We start from the raw sequence: 22,570 nt of genomic DNA, 5'->3' as shown, positions 1-22,570 counted from the left end.
TGTTCAAAGCCAAAATCAGTGTTCTGTGACTTTACCCTAAGACACTGAGGGACTTGGGGGATGAGAATATAGCTCTCCCCTGGACTGGGGGACCCTGGTGGCCTAGCAGCAGTAATTGGGCACTAAGAGCTGTGGTCTCGTGTCAGTGGAGAGGGGGTGTAGGGTTGAATGGTCCTCCATCACGCATTCCTCCCATTCAGGGCAGCATGTCACACCTACACACTTATCACACTCATGTGTCACCCACAGGTGGTGACCAGAGACATAAAGCTCAACAACAACAACAAAAACCTCAGCCATTTCAAGTTATCGCTGCGGTAAATGACTACATATAAATGACCACACCATGTGATTTTTAACCAGCCTCCCTTGGAGATACACGGATGGCAGAAAGGGAACAAAAGCATCTTTTTAGCCTCAGGCAGTAATAAAACGTTGCTCATGCAGGGCCTGCTGGGTGATTTTTCCAACACTGCAGGAACCCCCACTTCTTTCAATATGAATCATATTATAGCTCAGATGAGCATATGGTCCAGGTTTATAGAGGACTTTGTGAATACTTATTCCTTCCAGAAACCACATGAGAAAATACTTGTCCCTGTTTTATTAGGGGTGAACAGTTGCATGCTAGAGGGATTAGGAGACCTGCCCAAAGCTGCACGGTAACGAAGTGGCAGGGGCTGAATTAGATTCACTCCCGTCCACTGGGAAGCATGGGAACTTCTTCTTTTTTTTTTTTAATTATTTTTTAATTGAAATATAGCATATTTACAGTGTTATGCTAGTTTCAGGTGTTAGTTTCCTTATAGTTACAAAATATTGAGTAGAGTTGCCTGTGCTGCACAGTTGGTCCTTGTTGGTTATCTGTTTTATATATAGTATTAGTACTGTGTATCTGTGAATCCCATGCTCCTAATTTAACCTTTTCCTTTGGCTGACACTGGCTATCTCCTTTCTGGTTCCCTTCTCAGTCTCCTGCTCCCGTCCTGTCCATTCTCCACTCAAGAGCTAGGATAATTTTCCTGAAATGCAAGTAAAACCACATACCACTGAAAACCCTTCAGCTGCCCCTCACCACTTACCTCATTAAACCCACTCACTGAGCCTGGCCCACTCGGCCCCTTGAGAACAGGCTCTGCAGGCTCTACCATCGCCTCCTTCTCCTCTCCCCCGTGTCCACCACACTCCAGCCACACCGGCTTCCCAGCCACCCCTCTGAACACCCGCTTCTGCCTCCAGGCCATTGCATTTGCTGTGCCCTCTGCCTCCAATGCTCTTCCCTCTACACTCAGCGTGACTAACCCTCTCAAACATTTCCCCCTGCTGTTTCCCTCATACCTGTGACAATCACTTCTACTTATTTAATCATCACATGTTTACTTCTTAGCATTCCTAGCACAGGGTATCCTGGAGAAGAGTAGCCACATCTATTTCATCGGCCTCTCAATACCCAGCCTGTAAAAAGGCTCAGTAAACATGCTGAATAAATGGGCGAACTGGAGGATGACTGAAGGCCTTCTCAGGCCTTGCCAATCCATCTTAGCACCTTCATGGATGGGAGGGGCCCCCTCTGAACATCCAAGAACCTCTGCGTGATTTCCCTCGACTTTCTGAAACACACGCCTTTCATGGTTTTAAAAGGGGGTGGGGTGAGAAACACGGAACTCTACCAAGGACACCTGCCAAAAACGACATCTTTCGGGTTTCTGTTCCACAGTGGGAAGGAAAGAGAAGGGGCATTGAGCAAAGGTGATGCATAATTAAAGGCTGAGCAGAACAAGCTCCGCACGTGGTCTCCACACTCTTCCCGAAAGCCACACAAAGCCCTCAGTGTGGGGACCCCTGATAAACATTTACTTTTGAAAGTAAGGTTTTCCTAAATGTCCACTCGGTGCTTCTGATTCTCACAAGGAACCCATTTTCTGCTCCCCTCCAGGCATACACGATAGGGAAATTCTACAGATTTCCATGAACTGCTTTTTTATAACTAATTATTTTTTATTTTGGGCTGCACTGGGTCTTCGTTGCTGTGTGAGGGCTTTCTCTAGCTGTGGGGATCGGGGGCTCCTCGTTATGATGGTTTCTCTTGTTGTGGAGCACCAGCTCCAGGGAGTATGGGCTTCAGTAGTTGCAGCACATGGGCTCAGTTGCCCAGCAGCATGTGGGATCTTCCTGGACCAGGGATGATACCACTGTTCCCTGCACTGCAAGGCGAATTCTTAACTACTGGACCACAAGGGAAGCCTCTGAACTGTTTTTAAAAACACCAAAAGGTAAGGCTTCACTTACAATGCATCTGCTTCTAGAACTCACCCGATGGTTGGAACTTTCTCTTTAACCAAGTTTAACACAACTTGGTTAGGAAAAGATTGCCTGGCTAAGGGGAAATTCACCTCCTCACTATTCAGTGAGCATTGCTCTAAGACTAACTCTTACCTACACCCAGTTGTCAGTTTCTCAGTGCACTCCTTTCTCCATTTAAATAAATCTCAGATATTTCTGCTACTCTAGATGTCTCAGGGGAAAAAAAAAAGTACAGCTTACTTCTACCTGCCTCTGCTGTAGAGCTGAGAAAGAGTGTGACCTGGGAGAGGAGGGGCAGGAGAAGAACCTTGAACATTTCTTAAAAATGAACTGGTTTCCTTTCTGATGTAAATGTTTGCTCCATCTGTTGTTCCCTTTGCCCATTTCTTGGCTGAACAGGTAGCCTGCAGAGACTGAAGGACACCCAAGCAGTTAGAACACAGCTCGGGCACACTTTGATTCTGATATGTACCCAATTCTTTCATCCAGCTCTGGGCTCTTTCAGTGTCCTTCCCCATCTCAAAATAAAACATAGTCACATGGTGTGGCAGAAAGAGCAGGGCCCTGGGGTCTGCAACCCTGAGTTTGAATCCTTGCATCCATGATGGCTTGGGTAAAGAATTCAGTCTCTCTGAGCTCAGATCCTTCATCTGGCAAACCAAGAGACACCACAACAAACATGCATCTCAAGGTGTCAGGCACACTGGGTGGGGGAACCATCATAATGAGTTTGGTGAAGCAAAATCCCCTGTCATGTGGGCCCTTGTCAGTTACTAAGAGAATCACAAGATTTTCCAACAAGGAAACTTAGAGATGCTCCCTTTAAAGTTTCACAACAGCCCTTAATTCTCAAGAAACACTACACGGCACTTCCCTTTTATAAACAAGTGACTGGAACTTGGCATTAGGTGGGGGAACTGCTGAGCAACATAAACCCCAGTTAACACGGCCCAGAACCTCAACGATATTTGAATGGCTAGAATATATGATGCTCCATGAAGTAATAACGGAACTGAAAGTCTGGGTCAAGTTGGAGAACGTTTTAGCAACTTCAGCTGCATCCAGGTCATCACATCACAGGTCCAGAGCAAAACACATCATCCCGAGAGCAGACGACCAACAGAGAAAATTCTAGGATGGGTGTTACACCCTCACACAGGGGCACTAGAGAAGAACGATGAAAATCACAGCCTTTGAGGTAAACCATTAAAGATGGCTTTAAGTTGGGCTTTTCAGATGACTCAGTGGTAAAGAATCCATCTGCTAATGCAGGAACCACAGAAGACTAGGGTTCTATCCCTGGGTTGGGAAGATCCCCTGGAGGATGGCATGGCAATCCACTCCAGTATTCTTGCCTGGGAAATCCCATGGACAGAGGAGCCTGGCGGGCTACAGTCCATGGGGTCACAAAGAATCAGACACGACTGAGCTACTGCACCTTCAGTTCTGCCAATTAATGGCTGTTTGGCCTTGGACAGCTTATTTACCCTCTCAAAATCTGTTTCCTCCTGGGCAAAACTACAGTAATGATAGTAACCGTGACCCAGAATGGTGGTTCTGATTAAATGAGATAATGCCCAGAAAACATGCAACAGCAAGCAAGGCCTCAGGAAATACAAAATGCCATGGTTAAAAGAGAAATTGTTATTTATAACAACTGTTTGAGTCCATTGACTTTGTAACTGACCTCACTTGGAAAAGGCCAAGAACTAGAAAAGATGCCTGATTTAATAAGTGAAAGGATTCAAATTATTTAAAAAAGAGAATCTAGGCAGTCCAGTGATTAAGACTCCAAGCTTCCACTGCAAGGGATGTGGGTTTGATTCCTAGTAGGGGAACTAAGGGGCTTCCCCGGTGGGTCAGCGGTAAAGACTCCACCTGCAATGCTGGAGGCGCAGGAGACGCGGGTTCGATCTCTGAGTCGGGAAGATCCCCTGGAGGAAGGCATGACAACACATTCCAGTATTCTTGCCTGGAGAGCCCCATGGACAGAGGAGCCTGGCGGGCTATGGTCCAAATGATCGCATAGAGTCGGACACAACTGAAGCAACTGAGCACAGCAGAGAACAGAGGAACTAAGATCCTACATGCTTCATGGCACATTCAGAAAAACAAAGAGAGAGAGAGAGAATCTAAATCTTAACACAAAATCCATCATCTAATAAAGGAGAATAGCATTTCAAGAGAGCCAGGAACTTACTCTGAACTTTAAAAATGTATTTGATATATATATATATATATATATATATATATATATATATATAAATAGAAATACATAGCACTGTGGGAAATTGTCCTAATGATATCAATTGCGTCAATGGTTCTGTGACTTCATCCTCACAGGCTGGGTTCTGGGGAAGCCAGTCCAGATGGTGTGCCTGAGGATTATTAGGGAGTTCCCTTGGGATCAACACTTGTGGAGGAGAAGGGACTTCAGAAGCTGGCCAGGCAGATGGAGAAGTTAAGCTGCAACGTGAAAGCCTTAGCCGAACCTATTAATTACTCAAGAAATAATTGATAATAATTATTTATTATTATTATTATTCTTTTTTAATTATAAAGATGAAATGACCTTTCAGGGTTGTTCCAAGTTAGGCCAAGAGGCCCAAGAGGCCCAGACCTTTACAGCTCCATGAGGATTAGCAATGGATGCAGGCTGCTCCAGGAAGGGGATATGACCTTGGACAAGGTTGGCAGGAGGTGATGTGCCATTCAGAAGGTTCATGCTAACTACACATTTATTGCTAATGTGATTTTTTAAAATGAACCACAGTGCAGCTTTACTAAGGAATACTACACAGAAATCAACAAGAATGATGGGGAAAATTGTGGGTACAATACAATCTCACCTGCATAACACACAAAGAGCAGAAGATATAAAAATAAATTTCTGTGTCAGACAGAGAAAGACAAATATCATATTACTTACATGTGGAACATTAAAAAAAATGATACAAATGAACTTATTTAAAAACAGAAACATGTTCACAGACATAGAAAACAATCTTATGGTTACCAAAAAGCGGGGAGGAATAAATTAGGAGTTTGGGATTAACAGATATACACTGCTATATATGAAGCAGAAAAACACAAGAACTTACTGTATAGCACAGGAAACTATATTCAATACCTTGTAATAACCTATAAGGGAAAAGAATCTGAAAAAACACACACATAAATGAATCACTTTGTTGAACACCTGACACTAACACAACACTGTAAATTAACTAATAAAATACATATATAATTCGAGCAAACTCCAGGAGATAGTGAAGGACAGGGAAGCCTGGCATGCTGCAGTCCATGGGGCAGCAAAAAGTCAGACGCAACTGAGTGATTCAACAACAACAACAATACATACGTGTGTGTGTGTGTGTTAGTTGCTCAGTCGTATCCGCCTCTTTGTGACCCCATGGACTGTAGCCTGCCAGGCTCCTCTGTGCATGGAATTCTCCAGGCCAGAATATTAGGAGTGGGTAGCCATACCCTTCTCCAGGGGATCCTCCTAACCCAGGGATCAAACCCAGGTCCCCTGCCTTGTGGGCAGATTCTTTACCATCTGAGCCACAAGGGAAATCCAATATATACACAAACATATATATTCACACACACACACACACACACATATATATATATATCTACAAAGATGCACAAGTAGCTGTCTGAAGAACCATGCTAATATGATTTTTTAAAATGATAGGTTCTTACTAAGTACTGGTATATAGGAAAGCTACTGATTTTTGTGTATGGATCTATTTTGTGTATGAAATCTATTCATCTAACAGCTCATCTACTATTCTGTTAGATTTTTCTAGCTAGATAGTATCATCTGTAAATGATGACATTATCTTTCAATTTTCACTACTTATACCTAATTTATTTTTCTTGGCTTATTACATTGGCAAGAACCTTCAATAGACAGTAGCAACAATAAGCAAGCCTTCTTGCCTATAGTTCCTACTATGATGCAAAGTATTTCTATATTTCACCATTAAATATGATGCTTGTTATAGGTTTCTGGTTGATACACTTTATTAAATAATTTACTCCCTAGAGTTGGATATCTGTATTTTAGCTCTATGGTATATATGCCTCTATTACTGCAATAATAAGGCACAGGGACCTCATTGTGTTATTTGGTTTTGTATATCCTATTCCTAAAACAGTACAGGTTTATAAAGTGAGTGAAGTCACTCAGTCGTGTCTGACTCTTTCCAATCCCATGGACTGTAGCCTACCAGGCTCCTCCATCCATGGGATTTTCCAGGAAAGAATACTGGAATGGGGTTGCCTTTTCCTTCTCCAGGAGATCTTCCTGACCCAGGGATTGAACCCGGATCTCGTTCATAATAGGCAGATGCTTTACCATCTGAGCCACCAGGGAAGTCCATAGGTTTATAAGAGATCCACAATTAATGTTAGTTGAATAAAAATTGATGGAATAAATGAACAAAGATGTCTTTCAATGTTTTGTTTTAGAACAGTACATTGGGGATACTTTTCATTTTTAGGAAAATAGAGCTATCAATTTGGATTTGATTAACGGGAGTTCTGGTATGTGAGAATTTTGTTAAAGCCTGTGCTGATGGATTTCAAGTCACGTTACTATCAGAGTTAATGCTTAACATTGCTTATGTTGATGGTTAGCAGAACTCATGATGTCTGGAAATTATTGATATTCTATCTGGAATCCTTAGAAAAATGTGAGAAGCTTCTGGAGATCATATGAAGCTACCCCAGGAATATGCTGCTTCTGGGGAAATACCAGCATCTAAACTCATGTTAATGAAGCTTTAAAGAGCGAATTCCAGTGTTAAAATCTTATCTCCATTTTCCTCATTGCTTTCTGGGAATAGCACCTGAATAGGTGACAAAGGACCCTCTGCTCTCCTACCGCTCATCATCTGTATTCTTGACCTCTGTGTTCTTACAGGCTGAGCTCTTTTCCAGAGAGCTGTTCTGTTTCTGCTCACATTGCATCTTCCCTTTCTCATCCTCCTCCCAACCCAACCTCCATGGAACAGTTAAGGTCTGGGTAAGAGCCATTCTACTCAAGCAAAAATGCCATGGAGGGGAATTGAAAATCTCCAAGAGAAAGTGGAGGCACAGCAGAAAGAAAGAAACCACAATTCCCCTTTTCCCTCCAATAAGGTTAGAAGTTGTGCAGGAAAAGAGTCTGGCATCTCAAAAAGGGGCTGAAGGGTCTTAGAAGGGCTGGTGATGAGGAAGAGAGGGACTCCTGAGCCCCATCTTGGGTCCATGGGAAGGTCACACTCAAGGTCAATTTCCATAGCCATGTGATTAGTGTCCATGGACAATGTCAACTTCTTTGTACCATTTTCTGAACTAGCATTTGTGTTGTGCTATATCCTACTCTTTTCATCCAATAATTTCACATTAAGGGAAAAGAGGACGGGGCAGGCCATGCAGCCTCCCATTCCTTCATATACACTCTAGAAGTAAAGGAGTGTGTATTTGGCTGTTGGGATAGAGGGTTTTTGTAATCACCTGTGGAAGTCCTAGGAAGGGGTGCACTGTCATTGAGAGGATATTGCAGGCAGAAGAGAAACAGAGGGTTTCTGCCTATGGAGCTTCAACAGGGGGCCAGACTGGTCCACAGATCACTTTAAGGCAGATTCCAAGGAGTGACAGGTCATAGCAAGTCCTAAAGTTTAGAGGAGCCTCAGAAAAGGCCTCTCAAGATGGAGATAACTGTGTCACATCTATGGACTCTGAACCACACAGACCCCAGCCCTGTGCTGGTTCAGGATCCCTATATCCAGCCCAGCCTGGCTGTGCCCTACCACTGATGCTGCAGTGTGGAGTCCGTTCCTGTCCTGGGTCTATTTGGAAGGATGCAAGGACACAGGGCATATCTGGAACACAGGGAAGAATTCACTTTGATTTGAGTAAGCACAGGAAGGCAGCACAAACTGAGACCAAATTGTAAAGGGTCTTAAACATCCAGCTTACAGTTCTCAGAATTTTCTGAGCAGGTAAGACACTGACACCCTTTAATACAGAGGGAATGCTTTAATGCCTCATTCCCTTGTGTCTCTGGTTCCTAGCGCAGTCTAGTATATGATAAGCACTGGTTTTTATTGACTAGGTAAGTGATTAGAATTACTGTATTGGGTTTCCCTGGTGGTCCAGTGGTTAAGATCCCACATGCCACAGGGCAACTAAGCCTGTATACCACAACTACTAAAGCTCGCACGCTCTAGAGCCCATGCTTCGCGACAAGAGACGCCAAGGCAACGAGAAGCCCCTGCACTGCAACCAGAGAGTAGCCCCCACTGTCTGCAACTAAAGAAAGCCCATGCACAGCAACAAAGACCTAGCACAGCCAAAAATAAATATTTTAAAAATGAATTGCTGTATTTCTAAAGTTAGGATGTTAAGAAGTGTTGAGGAAGGCAGAGTAATGAGAATAAATGAAATGCTCTTCTTCTATTCACCTGGAAGCTTCATTTCATAGAATCTCTCTGTACTGAGTATTTACTATACGTTAGGCACGTATGCATTACCTAATCCTCAAATGACCCTTTGAGATGGATACAATTAGTGTTCCCATATCACGGAAGAGGTTGTGGCTAAGTGGAGAATCCTGGATGGCCAGTCCCAAGTGACTCCAGAGCCCACAAGCTCTGCCCACCGCATAAGGACCCAATTTTCTACCCCTCCCCATATGTGTGTCCTGAAAATATGACATGGTCACTCCTCCTATAAAGACGTAAATCTATTTCCCCATTCTTTGAATTCACTTTGACCAACAGAATGCATCAAAAATGATACTGGACTTCTTTGTGCTGCCCTTCCACTCTCTGACAACCTTTTCCAGCCACCATGTAAAAAGGCCAGGCTAGTCCAGGGAATGCAGAGAGACCTCTGTGACCCCAGCCAAGTAAATGATACTGGAGTGAGCCAGCCCCCAGCAAGCCTGCAAGCTCAGCCCTAACACATCAGTGAGCCTAGCTGAGATCAGCCAAGTGTGGCACAAGTCAGCAGAACTGCCCAGCTGACGTAGAGATTCACAGACAACAATAAATGGCTGTTGTTGTAAGCCATTAAATGCGGGGGAGTTTTGTTACTCAGCAAAACCTAACCACTACACACACACTTCTGCCAGAGAAAGAACTGAATCCATCCTGCAAGAACGAGGTTCTCAGCAGTCACCATTTCTGCTGGTCCTACTGGTCTCAACTCACCTTTGCCTGCTCATCATAATGGCTTTCATTTCCCCTCTGGTTATAATTGTTTACAAATTCTACCCAGAAGTCTGCATAGGCAGTAACAAAGGGAGGGCATCCTTCACTGGGCTTACGAGGTCACTGCTGCAGCCTTCTCCACAAACCCAGGGATGCCATAAAACATACCCACCAAGAGGTGCCCTAACCCTCAGTTCTAGTGGAGGGATTCCTGGTACGAAGGACCCTCAGAGATTTGTGAGCTTCCCTCCCTTCAATTGTTTCTTCCTCAGCCCCTGTTTTGAGACGGCTTTGGCCATGAAAAAATAAAGTATCATAAGCAGAGGGGACTTCACACCGTTGCGATCTAAGATCAGGCTCACTGCTTATGAATTGTGGTGGGGGTAGGGGGTACAAAACCCCACCCAGTAGAAGCAGATGTCAGGGCTGGTACTCCCCCTCGCAAACCAGCATCTCTGAGCTCATTCTCTGCCCACCTTGTCCAACTTTCCCAGTAGGCTTTAATTAATCACTGTCATATCCCCAGCACCTAAAAGAGTATCTTGTATGTGGTAGGTGACAAAAAAATGTTTGTTGAATGAAATGAAACACTCCCTTCCTACAGAATCTTCCACAGCTCCCACTGCCAGCAAAGGAAGATCAGAATTCTCTGGCACCACATCCCGAGAACACAGGGAGACTTCAGCCCCACTTTCCACACTCCACCTCCTACTTCACAGAGGCAGTGTACCATTTCACTCCTGTGCCTTTCTACCTGCTATTTCTTCAGCCTAGAATTTCCTTTCCTCCCTCTGAGCTCTTTTTCATCTCTACAAAGCTGGCCCATGATGGGTGCTTATTAAATACCTGTTGACTAACCAAGCTAATTAAGGAAGAAGGAAGAAAGAAACCATCTGCAGCCAGGAAATAGTGCTTCAACTTTCCTGCCACAATGGCACAAGTGGATGACGCTGTGGACTGCCTCTTGGGTCCAATGCACCCCACAGGGCAAGAATACTGACTGAGGGCCAGATGGCCTCCCAGCACCATACATGGGGACCAAGGAAACCGCCCCACAGCTTTCTCCATGCACACACAGCCATCAGGCTGACAGCCCAAACACCAGGCCAGGAATGGCATGCAGTGGGGACGCAGACTCAACAAGTTTGCTCAAACAGAGGAAAAAGCCAAGTGAGGCCAAGGGGATCTGAGTCAAAGTTCGCTCCTACCAGCATTCTCAGTGCCACCTCCAATGACTAAAATAAAGAGATTAAGTAGCTGCATTTGTTTTGCAGTGTTTATGCTGTTCTGTCATTCTCTGAAGTATACATTCTGGACAAGGAGAAACATTTTCCCAACTCAGAAAGTTGCTTTCAATTTTGGTTGTTTTTTTCTATGCAGTTTTTGGACTCCAACCTGCTCCCACACCACCAGAATTCCTTGACATCTGCACTTCTTGAGTCTGTGACGTTTTCTGTGCTGTCTCCCTTAGCCTGGCACGTGGGCTGCTGGGGACATCGTCTGGCCTAGTGGTGGGACTGGAACAGGAGGGCTGCTGACTTGCTCTGGGGCAGACGGGCCTGTCCTCTTGCACAGCCTGGGGCCTTCTGCGGCTACTGTCCCTCCATTAGCCCAAACTTCACCCCAAACTCAGGCCTCAGAAGCTCCCAGCTCCTACCAGCCTCCCAGACATGTCTGGAAACCGCTTGCCTTCTTCTTCCAACTTGGCTTTCTCTTACACGATACTGCTGCTGCTCTTCCTGATGGCAAACATCTTCCAAATTTGAAATAAACCAAAGATATTACTGGTGGCCTTTCAATGTCATACTAGAACCCTGGAAAGACAGCCTAGGATCATGTGACTCTCTAGGAAAAGATATCTTTTGTTACTATTTATTCTTGAACAGGGCCCAAACTATTCAAAATTAAATGTTAATTTGTGGAACACTGACAATCCCAGAATGGTCTGTCTGGTGGAAAGATAAACCCAAAAGTTTCTGTTTTATTGCCTTGCATGACATTAACCAGTTCTAACCCTGCAAACTCATTCCAGCATGCTTTCTCCCCCTGACTATATAGACCACCTGCTCCTCACCTGCTCTGTGTCTGTTCCCAAGGTTCCCCCGCTTGCTAAAATCTTGCTGACCTTCAGCCTGCACCTCACCTCCTATTGGGGAAGCTCCTCCAATGCCTGTAGGCCCCAGTGTGTTCTCCCGTGTGGACACCCAGCTGGAACCCCACACTCAGTCATACAGTGCTTCAGGTCACTCCTCAACTGGTTCACCCCTCTTGCATCTCAATCACCACCTAGTCTGCTCTTCTGATTCCCTATAGTACTCCACATTCAGCAGGTGTTCAATAAAAACCACGATCGGTCATTTGTATTCAAGTGGAAGGGTAACACATGATCAAATGACAGTTGAAACAGCCACGTTTGCAGGGAGAGGACAAGTCTGGCATTGAGGAGAGGGCAAGGCCTCAGGCAAACTAGGGTTTGAGTCCTGAGCCTGGGATCAACTTACCAGACTCACTGTCAGGCTCGGTTTCCTCATCTGTAAAACAGACATAATAATGTCCCTAACTTTCAGGATTGAGTATTTTGTTTTGTTTTTTTTTTTCTGTTTTAGGATTAAAGGCAATTTAAGCAAACTGCCTAGCATGGCATCTGTGAGCTGTTTGGATTTCCTGTCCATTTCCCTGGCAGTTGTGCTGCCTCATACAGAATCCAGAAACAGTACTAGAGAGGGCTATCACTCCTCCATAGCTTCCGAGGGGTTAAAAGGAAGCAGATCCTTCTAGAGAAGGGATGGAGAGAGTCTTGAGGGAGAAGACTGGGGAAAACTAGGAATCACCCCACCCTCTGGCCTATACCTACTCCTCAACTAAATTTAATTTAAAAAAATTTACACACACTTGATGGCCCTTGTTATGTGCCAGGCAATATCCTAAGCACTCTGTAAATACTCACTCATTTAGTCCTTCAACTGTGATAACCATTTTACATGTGGGGAAACTGAGGCCCTGAGCAGTTAAGTGGCTCAGCCAAGGTAGTAAGTGGTAGAATTTAGATCCCAACCTGGGCTGTCTGGCTCCCGAATCTGTGCCCTTAATTACAGCGATGCGGGCTCAAATACTTCATTTCATGCTTTATGTAGAAGTAAAGAAAAACAAAACAAATTTCCCCAAGAGTGGTCTCTCTGGTCTAAATCATGCTAAGTACTCCTCGCTGTTGAATCTCCCCCTGAGGCTTCAATAGAGTTTACAGAGAGCAGTGGGAGATGTCAGCCAAGAACTTAGGCCATGGACTGTCTGCATCTGCCCAGGCTTCCCCACAGACAAGGGTGTGAACCCCTCCCCCAGGCGACCTCTCACATGGTACCCCCTCTCCTGGCTCCTGGCATATAGGCTTAAGAGAAGGCTGCCACGTTTGACCTTGGAGACTGGAATGGGGCTAACCCTCACCTGCAGAGCTTCCCCAAGCCCCTGCTCTAGGAACCCATTACTGACTCAGAGCCCAGCTGGCCCAGGTTTCCCAGCAGCCTTCGTCCCACCTGTGGCACAGCCTGGACCAGCCCAGCGGCAAAGCAGCCTGTGGCTGCAGCCCAGGACTTGGCCTTCAGCTGGCTCTCCTTTTTCTTCTGATGAGAGGAGAAGCGGGTAGCCTGCTTGTCTTGGATCAGACACCCAAGTAATGCCTGCTCCCAGCTCTTCTTGGCATCACCCGCTCCCAAAGCGATGAGCCTAGGGCCAAGCAGAGGAGAGGAGGAAGCTGTGCTGGCCCAGAGAAGGCGGGAACCCCTCCTCACCTGCATCAGGCAGTTGCCTCCTTGCTCCCCCTAGGCTCACAGGGACAGTAACCAGACACTCGAGCGGTGCGATGCCTGGGGAGGCATCCTCTCCTGGACTACTGAGGATACTTTATTTCCCCCGATTATTATTAACTCTGTGCTTGCAAACTCCTCGGTCTTATCCTATCAGGTACTGTGATTTCAGGATGTGAGGGGAAAACTGCTTCCAGCTTTTCTCAAGTGCATCTCCACAGTGTGGGCAGAAGGGACCCACGTTCCTTCACTACTGTCTCTCCCCATCCCCGCATTCACCAAGCAGCCCTGCAGCACCCGGCCCTGCTGCGCATGTGACAGAGGGGAGCCCTCCGTCTTGACATCCGCTCCTCTTCCCACAGACTTCCCGCAGACTATCCACCCTGTTCTCCAAACTGGAAACCCCGGGGTGAGGACCTCAGACTGCCAGCTCCCCTTCACAGCCACACGGACACTCACTCACCCAGTTCCCCTGACGTCACCTCCTCACCACCTCCCCACAACACCCACTCCTTCTCTCCATCTTCTCCCACCAGTGTTACATGGAGTTATCACAGGGGTGCCACCAAACCTGGGGCCACTGCTGTGGCCATCTGACTAGCTCTCACCAACAGCAGGTGATGGAAGGGATGTGGGTCATCTCTGGGCTGGGATGTTAGGAAGAGGCTATGCATTCCCCCGCTGCTCTTCCTCCTCTTGCCCCTAGGACACAGAAGACTCTGTGGCCCTAGTGGAGGGCAGAGCCAGCGACGGAAGGAACTGGGATCTTAGGACCACCATGTGGCCAAGGCTACAACCACTGAAGAGGAAACTTATTTGACTGATATATGCTCAATGAACACACTTCTAGTGGATTAAGTCAGTGAAAACTGAGGGTTTACTAGTAACAGCAGTTTGCACTGTGTTACCAAAGGCAAGACCAATCTAGACAGCATATTAAAAAGCAGAGACATTACTTTGCCAACAAAGGTCCATCTAGTCAAGACTATGGTTTTTCCAGTGGTTGCGTATGGATGTTGAGAGTTGGACTGTGAAGAAAGCTGAGTGCCAAAGAATTGATGCTTTTGAACTGTGGTGTTGGAGAAGACTCTTGAGAGTCCTTTGGGCTGCAAGGAGATCCAACCAGCCCATCCTAAAGGAGATCAGTCCTGAGTGTTCACTGGAAGGACTGATGTTGAAGCTGAAACTCCAATACTTTGGCCACCTGATGCAAAGAACTGACTCATTGGAAAAGACCCTGATGCTGGGAAAGATTGAAGGCAGGAGGAGAAGGGGATGACAGAGGATGAGATGGTTGGATGGCATCAATGACTCAATGGACATGGGTTTAGGTAAACTCCAGGAGTTGGTGATAGACAGGCAGGCCTGGTGTGCTGCAGTCCATGGGGTCACAAAGAGTCCGACACGACTAAGCAACTGAACTGAATTGAACTGAACAAAGGCATACACAGGGTGATCTGGATCTTAAGCGGGGCTAACAAGCATATTTAAGCAGAGAAGTAGTGTGAAGACAGATGTTTCAGGCTACAGAGGGAGGAGAGAGAGGGGTTGGAATGGGTTTGCTACCATCTCCCAAGATGGAGGGTGTAGGAGGGAGTCACGACCCGCACCCTTCCTTTTCCCCTCCCACTGCCATCCACCCTGCCGGAGCCTCTCCATGACCAAGATGACTAAATTCAGGGTCCCAAAACCCACTCACTCTAGGTCTTCATTGCCCTTTAAAATCTAGAGGTAGGTTAAACCTTTAGCCCCTCCTAACCCAGGACAACACCTCTCCCCTGTCCCCGTCAAAGTCACTCCATGTCGACCCAGACCAGGTTTAGGAGGAGAAATCAACGGCTCTTGGGCTGGAATTCAGGGCTGGAAGTACAGCCCTCAGCCAGGGCAGGCCCTCAAGGCCAGTACTGCTGAGATGGACAGAGCGTAGAAACAGATTCCAAAGGCTCAGCAGGGAAGAACATGCCAGAAGAAGGTCCCAAATCCCACCCGGGCTCAGGAAAGGACGCCCAGGCTTTTTGTTAAGTTCCAGGGACAGCCCAATGGACAGGCCAGGGCTTTGCACGTGAGGAGGGTATACAGCTGAGGAGGGGGAGGCACGCTTGGAAAAGAGCTACAAATTCAGTCCCCAAAGAAATCGTCTGCCTGACTCCTTTCTAACAGCTGCCAAGTCTCCCCTGTCAACCCCTTCTTCTCCCCAGCTCCCCATCCCCAGCAGCTCAAGGAGGTGCTTACTCCTCATAGGAGTGGCTAAGGGCAGGGTGCACTGGGGCCCCCAGATGCCAATGGGATCCACTCCATCCAGGTTACATAACCTCTCGGCAGCCGCCAAGGTCTGAACTGAAATCTGAAAATGGAAAAGGCTCCAGCAAATAAATTCCAGGGGCATTAGGCAAATGGCCCTTTTAAATCAACAATAACTTTCATTTTTCACACAGACATGATGAAAAAGAGGTGGGAGAGAAAATGAAGAATGGATCTTTCCCTGATCACAGAGTCAATCCTCGGCAGAACCCAGGGTCCTTCTGAAGTGGGGGGGAGGGTGGGAGTGGGAGGGGCTGCCAGACTCTCCCACAGGCAGGGCCTCCCCTCTGCAGGGCAGGGTGGGACAGCACAGAATGGGAGGATGGGCAGAAGGGTGAGGACTTCCTCAGTCTGAGCCATGCTGATAACCCAGGGCTGCACAAAGGGAGAGAGTGTTTTCACTGGTGGACTCTTCCAGAAACTGTGCCTTTACTAGGACCAGGGGTGGGAGCGGGTGAGGGGGCAAGCCTTTCAGGGGCTGGCCCAGACTTACCGAGGAGGCCCCCTAACCCTGGGAGCAGTGGGTTAGGCAGGCCCTGCTTCTCCCCCTTCCCCCGCCCCCAGAGGGCCCATGGCAGAGCTGCAAAGGGGCATATGCCCACCTCAGCACAGGACTCCTGAGAGCCTCTTGCCCTGAGGAAGGCTGCCCAGCTGACACCAAGAGCAGGTCAGGTATCTCCTGGAGGGTGTCCAGGGTCACAAGCAGAACCAGGGCTGGTGTGGCCACAGCTCAATGTTTGGGCTCGACTGCAGTGTCCACAGGAACAGTGTAGCTCCAGACCAAGCCCCGAAACCCCACAGGAGCCAGGACTGGGAACTAGTTAGAGAACACAACCCAGCCCTGCTTCCTGTTGGCTCCAACACACTCCCTCACTCCATGGCCTCCACCCTGCCCTCCGCCCAGCCCTCCTTCCTGTCTTCCTGTCCCCTGGCCCCACTCACCAGAACAAAGCCAGCCAGGAGACCAGGGCCCCATGGTGGCCTGGCACGGGCCCTGAGATCCACAGGGAACTGGCTTAGAAGAAAAGAGCACCCACAACCTTCTCCATGCAGAATTCCCACCAGCAACGTCACTCCTTTTTTAAAAAAGGGGATTCAGAATATAGTGCATTTGATCATGGGCTAGAGGCAGGACTTCGGGGACTTGAGAGAATGGGACAGGGCTTGGTGGCTGGGGATGGGGAGGGTCACGTGACTGGATGGGAGCAGTGAGCCTGGGACAGGAGGTGGTAGAGGTCTGGGGGCCCAGACTGATAACATAGAGGCCCCCTTCAAGCCCACGCTCTGCACCAAGCCCTAGGAAGAAGGCAGCGAGGGTCATGTCACACCATCCCAATACCTCGCAACTGCCCCATCTCATTCAGGATAAAAGTCAAGTTCTGTCAGTCTGTCTCTAAGGCCCTATGTGACCTGGCCCGTTCACTTCTCTGACTTCATCTGTGATCTACACACACACCCTCCTGGACACTCCTGGAGAAACAGGCACTTCTGCCACTGGGCCTTTGCACTGGCTGTTCCCTCTGCTTGGAACGCTCTTCTCTCACATCTCTCCCTCCTTCACCTCCTTAAATTGTTGTTCTCATGTACCCTGTCCATCTTATTTAAAATGATAGCCCACCTTGGCAAGAACAAATCCCTTTCCCGTATCGATTTTTCTCTCATAGCACTTATCAGTTTCCAGGGATTATCTGTCCTGTGAACATTCCTCTCTGTATCACTGATAAAAGGAAGATACCCCAAGAAGTGACAGATGAGGGGCACGCTCTGACCCTGCCACTGAATGCTCACTGTATGCTCCAACATGGGTCTGTGTCCAGGCAGGCAGAAAAGTCTGTTTCATGTTTTAAAACAAGGAAATGCTGCTCCGGCCCTGATGTCGCAAGGCTGCCCAAGGCTTGCTCCACGTGACTGACCGGGCTATCAGGGGAAAGGTCCATTAGCTTCCATTCTCTTATAGAGGATACACTTCTTACCTCGCAAGGATGCTTTGAACATTGGAAACTGTCTGGTAATAAATAATAAGCTCTCAATAAATGATGGTTAGTACTATGTTTTATCATTGTAACCCTAGCATGTAAACACAATGCCGGGCATCTTGTAGGAATTAGTAAGCGCTCATATGCATGGACAGGTAGATGGATGGACAGATGGACAGTCAGTGGATGGGTAGGTAGATTCTTGGTTGGAATCTCTAAAGGATATTACAAACTATCCAGCACACAAAACTCCCCATCGAATAATGGTTCACCCAACATTGCCCTTAAACTGAACCTCAAATACCAGGGCATAAAACTCCATTTGTCTTCAGAAAGAAAAACAATAGCAGAAAGCTTGGAATTCATCACTGGATTTAGGACTTGAGTTTAAATGTATTCTACCAAAGCATGTGCTATAAGATCATGTGCAAACAGTCACAAGCTCAGCTCTAAACGGTGCATATTTCAGGGTTCATGCCACATGGGTCTCATTACCCACCATGGCCTCATCTCTGCCCTTGGACATGGAGAACTTTTTTAATACCACTACTGTTGTTTCAATGAATTGAAGCTCAAATCACAGTCAATACTATTTTAATGCAGAATGAGAAAATAGATACCACTCTATTTTCCATGATAGACAATGAAATATATGCTAAATCAGGGTTGCTGAAAAATCAGCTTAAATCCAAGGTTTCACAGTGGCTGAGAAAAATGTGCTAACACTAAAACACATGGGCAGCACAGCTCCCCAGCCCTCTGAGCCCCTGGGCTTATATTTTCATTCACTGGTGTCAGAGATTTTGCAAAAGGCAGAAGGGTGTGGACTGGGTACGGAGAGAATTCAGCTTAGCCTGCAAGGCATTTTGTTCCTGAGCGCGTCACAGAAGCAATAACCAAAGGAGTTATAAATTAACAGGCAGTCCAGGATCTCTGATAAAAAATGAATAACACAATGGCCCCCCAAAATGTGTTAATTAATAACATTTGAAAATCCCCCTCCCCAAACTCAGCACACAATCACAATGTATTTGATACCAAAAGCTGCAAAGTCATCTAGTATCAGAATGGTTCTGTTTTCCAGGCATGGCTTCCTGCAGAACTGCCACAGAAACTTGAAACAGCATTTTGAAAGGGAGACTTCCTAACCAGCAAGGAAGAATCAGCCCAGCATGTCCTTTTTAGGAGGGAACATCTGTGCTCCCCCTCTGGAGAGCAGGCAGTTGCCTAGAGACGTCTGCCTGTAAGGAAGCCCGCCACAGAGCTTCCTAGAAACTCTTATTGCACAATCCAGGGATGGGGTGAGGTTGAAAGAATCTTACCCTGACGTCATGCAGTGGTTCTCGAAGCATGGACTAAAGGCTGCTTGCTTGTAGCCTTCATGTGTATAACATGACAACTGCTGTATCTCTGCTTCTGGTATCAATTAGGATATTTAACAAAAACCTGCTGGTGCCATGCCTTCCCTTCGATTCTGATCACATAATCTTGGCATAGGCAATATGAGACAAGAACAGGTCCTGAAGTGGCCAAGGTGGATAACGAGGCAAAATCTGGAATATCTTGGCAGACTGTACAGTGCTTTCTAAATGTCACATATTCTGAGACTTCCCTGGGGGGCCAGTAGCTAAGGCCCTGCACTCCCAGCGCAGGGGGGCACAGGTTCAATCCCTGGTCATAGAACTAGTTCCCACATGCAGAAATGAAGATCGATGATCTGGTGAGCCCCAAGTAAGATCTGGTGAAGCTGAATAAATAATTTAAGAAAAAAAAAAATAGGGGCTTCCCTAGTGGTCCAGTGGTTAAGAATCCACCTGCCAATGCAGGAAACATGGGTTCAACCCCTGGTCCAGGAAGATCCCACAAGCTGCAAGGCAACTAAGCCTGTGTGCCACAACTACTGAGCCTGTGCTTCTAGAGCCCACGCTCCACAACTAGAGAGGCCTCTGCTCGCCGCCAACTAGAGAAAGCCCACACCCAGCAATGAAGACCCAGCACAGACAGATATAAATAAACACATCTTTAAAAAAATAAATGTGTCACATATTTTTGAATACTATCCTTACCATTATTGTCATCATTAGATTTCTTCTTAGTCAACAGACCAAAATGTGTGGGAATCATCAGCCAAGTGTAGTGGGTGGGAATAAAATGACTCGCCCAGGATTGCAGCTTGAAAACAGATTTCTAGGCCCCATTCCAGGTCCACTGAACCTGAAGCACTGGGCATCTGAATTTTTAACAAAACATTATCTTGATTAGGGAAGTTTAGGAAATACTTTAGTGATTCTCCAACTCATTTGGGAAGCTGAAATACAGAACCCTTTTTTCTTTTCCTGCTTAAAGAAACCAAATGCACTGCTCTGTTGAATGAGGCATAGTGGTGTTCATCAACCCTTTTCAAACTAATGAAAGCAATCATTCCTGGTAGGATTTACATTTAGTCTCCTTGTGTTGAGACTTTTTCTAGCCACAAACACTCACTACGTTCCCTTCTAGGAACGTGATGGGCATAAATCATATCTGGGAAATAAATCCCCCATGGAAAAAATGTTGCTCTTGAAAGAATCCCTAATTATTCCCAAGGGCATGCCAAAAAAACTCAGAGAAAAAAATAAAACCTTCTCTACAAGGATTCTCTCTGATGAATGGACACTGCAGGTTCTTATGAGAAGCAATGAACCTTTGCTGGACAAGTAAAGGGGAGAGAGGGAGAGCTTCCTGGTCTGAAATCCCATGGGGTTCTCAGGCAGAAGAAGTGACCAGTGTTAAGGAAAGAGGAAAAATCAGGAGCCCTGATACTCAACCATGTACTTAATGAGCACCTAACGTATCTGCGAGGGTCCTGGCCAGGAATAGATAGCTCTTACAAACAGGGAGACCGAGTTCAGGCAGGTTTAAAAGGAGTCACCCCATCCACACACACACCCTCCAGTCCATGGTAAAGTACATGAGGGCTAGCGACTGCAAGGAGCTCTTGCACCCCCAGGTCTGAAGGTTACTAGAGCCTCAAAGTTATCAGAACTAGCCACCTGGCAGAAATGAGGGCCTTCTGCAGAGGGTCATGGTCATACCAACCTGTGGGTGGGCATGATTCCACCCTCTTCTTCCAATGCTCCCTTCAGAATGAGCCCAACTAAAAGGCAGTGGGAAGGTCAGCCTCCAAGGGCACTAAGCAGGAAGAATGATGGAGCGTGAGTGTGGAGAGGAGAAGTGGAGACTATCCAACATACCCACGAAGGGCCAGACGTTGTAGTAAGCCGACCCTGATGGTCTTCAGCAGCCATACTGCCTATGGTAGACGGTGTCCCCCATCCCCACCTGGTGCTCACACACTTTTGCTATTGACTCAGAAATTCCTCTCACTAGATGCAAACTGTTTCCCTGCTGCCCTGATGTTGGGTTTGGCCAATGGAACAGATAAGAAGTGATAACACCCATGCTGAGCTTTCTGCCCAACCCTCCTGCACTTCTGCCTTCACCATGAGAAGAGCCTACCCTACCCTGGTAGCCCTCTGCTTCTGGAAAACTGAGAGGCATAGAGAACAGCTTCCCCAGCTAGCCTTCAGACTTTCAGCTTGAAGCAGAACTGTCCAGACACCCCTCAGACCTATGAGTCTGATAACTCCTTCTCCTTGTGTGCCCTGAATTGTGAGGTCATTTGTTACACAGTGATAGCTGACCGATAAATCTGGACACCCGGGTGAATGAGCCATTTCAATTCAGGAACAGAAGCTACCAGGGTAGAGGGAAAGGTTGAGCCCAACTGATAGAGCCAGGTTCAACATGGGTTTAAAGGTCAGCAGTGTCCAGTAGGAAGAAAGACCATGTGACATTCCAAAGCTTAGATGGGGCTATCCTGACATTGGAGCCTATCTGCAGTGATACTATAAAAGATTCTCCCAGAGGAACAAACATTTTGTTGCTTTTAAAATTTACACCTAGCCTTGCTCCAAAGAGTATTTCAGGATGCCTACAAAAATGTCCACAATAAAATAGACAAGTGAGAAATGATGGCCTGTGCAACCAAATACATGCCATAAAGTCATCCTTCTGCTAGAAATGAGCAGCAAAGTTGCCTCTGAGCTTCCCAGTAGGGAAGGAAAAATTAGAAACACGATTTTTAGCATGAAGAAGGTACAGATAAGCCAGGAACTCAGATGGAGGACAATTATTTTCGGGAACTGAGATCTAATATACATATCTTCCTGGGGCAGGGTGGAGGGATAAGACCTTGGGTTATGTAGTGAACAATGTCTTCATCAGAACCCTCACAGAAAACACAGATGGCCATGATGACAATGACAATAATAACGGCAAGAACAGCTAGTGCTCAGAGCACTCGTCGTGCATGAGCAGATGTTTTCTAGATGCTCCACATACAACTGATTTACCCCTTTGCTTACTACCCTCTAAGTGGCTGTTGCTCATCATGATCCATAGGAGAGCTTCTTTTAGGAAAACAGGGATCTTTGCCCAGCAGTATAGGGACTCCAGTATCAGCGGTAGAAGTCTAAACCAAGGATGTAGCTTAGAGCACTGCGTGGGATTTGTAATGAGAAATGAGATTTGTAAATAAAATATCCCACTTTTAAATACTGGCAACTGTCAAAGTCTACACCGTGCAGGGCAAGAAACTGAGCAAAATCTGGCCTCCAGGCCACCAGTTTTCAATGTCTGGCCTTGAAATGGATGGATAGCGTAACCTTCAGGACCTCCACCATAGACGTAATTAATATATTATAATTGGTAAATGTTGAAAGGCAAGGAGTGTGAAGTCTTACTGATGGACAGATTTTGGGGATGCTGACACTCCGTATATTGTCAAGTATAGAAGCTTGAGAACTGCTTAGGCCAGGGGTGGGGCAGATATCTCTTCTGTGGGTTGTAGAGAAGAATGAAGACACCACCCTTGCCCAGAAATGGGACAAAGAAGGTCCAGAAAGCAGTCTTTCAGCCTTCAAGATAATGGCCATCACAC

The 22,570-nt window shown here is 46.6% G+C and overlaps 1 protein-coding gene and 1 long non-coding RNA gene across 3 annotated transcripts in view; one reads left to right on the top strand and one right to left on the bottom strand.

The window, feature by feature from the left end:
- Positions 1 to 22,570, bottom strand: part of ITGA9 (integrin subunit alpha 9) — a 365,208-nt gene that overhangs the window by 214,899 nt on the left and 127,739 nt on the right. The window lies entirely within an intron of this gene.
- On the top strand, positions 13,329 to 13,826 carry LOC123331043. Its single transcript, XR_006547489.1, has 2 exons — positions 13,329 to 13,469; positions 13,675 to 13,826. It is a non-coding gene; the product is annotated as an uncharacterized LOC123331043 (long non-coding RNA).

The sequence above is a fragment of the Bubalus bubalis genome, chromosome 21 (assembly GCF_019923935.1).
Source record: "Bubalus bubalis isolate 160015118507 breed Murrah chromosome 21, NDDB_SH_1, whole genome shotgun sequence".
NCBI classification, from domain to species: Eukaryota; Metazoa; Chordata; class Mammalia; order Artiodactyla; family Bovidae; genus Bubalus; species Bubalus bubalis.
This window is presented reverse-complemented; position numbering and strand designations above follow the sequence as displayed.